This window comes from Harpia harpyja, chromosome 12, assembly GCF_026419915.1.
Source record: "Harpia harpyja isolate bHarHar1 chromosome 12, bHarHar1 primary haplotype, whole genome shotgun sequence".
In the NCBI taxonomy this organism is placed as follows: domain Eukaryota; kingdom Metazoa; phylum Chordata; class Aves; order Accipitriformes; family Accipitridae; genus Harpia; species Harpia harpyja.
Window position 1 is genome coordinate 27,719,916 of NC_068951.1, and position 1,765 is coordinate 27,721,680.

A 1,765-nucleotide genomic window follows, 5' to 3' on the forward strand; every position below is an offset into this window, starting at 1 on the left:
CTTCTCTTTCTCCCTCCCTCCCTCCCTCCCTCCGTGGGGCGCGGCGCTGCGCGGCCGCGGAGCCGCGGGCGCTGCCGGCTTCCCCTTTCCCCCGGGGGGGCCCTGCCCGGGGTGTGCCCGGCCCCGCCCCCGCCCCCGTATCTGCCGGGGAAGGCGGGCGGCGGTGCTGCAGCCTCGGCCGCGGGGGGCACCCCCGGCACCGCGTACTTTGCGCACGCAGGGGCTGAAGGAGCGCGCGGCGACCCCCCGTCAGCGGGATGGCCCCAAACCCCGCAGCCCCCTGCAACGCCCGGCTCCCTGTCCTCAGGTGGCACAGTGGGGGTGTTTGTCCCGATCATGAATGAACTCAGTGTCGCCGTTTGCGCAGTCGCCTATGGCTTCGCCAATGCTTGACAAATAGCAATGCTACTTTAAAATTTCTTCTTTATTTAAATTCTAAAGTAAACTTAAAATGCCCCGTTTTGTTTACCAGTCGGTGATCTTGACCCATTTTAGTAGCCTTTTCACTCTGGCTGTGAAAGATACTCTTTAAAGGGCTGTGGCAGGGCTTACAGTAACGAACTCAACACTTGTGTGTTTGTAGGATTTGGGCCAAAGTTGTTTGACTGAGAAAAGAAACGAAAAATTAAGTCAGTATTCCTACTGAACACGAAGAAACTTGACATTTTGAAAAATGTTGACAGAAACCACATTGTTAGTGCTATTGGATGATGAAATACAGATTATCGTGTCAAGAAATGATAGTTTATCTTCTAAGGATTGTTTTAAGAAGAGCCTGCCCCTCTTCTTGCTTTAAGTGCTTCTTCCCATATACACACGCCTCTTGCAGGAGAAGAAGCTATGTCCGTAGTAAAGTGTTCAGGCACAGCCAACTGAAGCAAAGACTGCAGGAACTGAACAGAAATTTTGCTGCATGCAAGGCAGAATATAAACCTATTATCTTATTCTTAGCTTATTTATCAAGCACATAACATTCCTATCCTTGCAAAATACAAAGAAGGGCAGCCCCACGCCCAAAGCTTTAAAGAAGTGCTGTGGATTAGAGAGGATACTCTGCGGATTAAACAGAAAGTGGGTACTGCAATGCAGCAGAGGTAATACCTGTACTCTCCACCGTGCTGGATGAAGGAAGCAGTAGAATAACCTGGATCCATGCTTGCTAAATTTCCAAGAGGATTTGCATGGGAGAGGTGCAGCTGCTATTGGGACATCCCAGAGCTTTGGAGGCAGCCTGCAAGAAGGCTAGTAAGAGGTGCCAACAGCATTCCTGTGTGCACAGACGCAATGGAAGACAACAAAGGGCAGAGGCTGAGGTGTGTACGGGTTATGCAGAGGCCCGGGTTTTGTATGAGTGCACGTGTGTTGGCAGCCAGGTGGGAGTACCTGGCCTGCAGTCCTGAGGAGGGGCAGCCCCACATCCCCCAGTGGGGCTGGAGGAAGGAGCAGGACACGTCTAGGCAAGGCTTGATGAAGGATTGGGAGGGAGCCCAGTCCACAAAAAGGGGGCTGTGGAAACAGAGAAGTTCATAACGTAGTCAGAGCAGAGATAATATTCAAGTCAAGAGAGCTGCGTAATCCTCTCACCACAGGCACATGCGTTCCCTGATGCTCCTCTCTGATTGTCAACATTTTTGAAGTCTAGAGAAGACCCACTATTTAAAAACAAGAAAGTATTTCAGGCCTTACATCCGCTGAGGAGCTGGCCTCCATGCCACCTCCAACAAAGACTGTTAGTTCCCATGGATTACATCTTTAAGGACTCTTT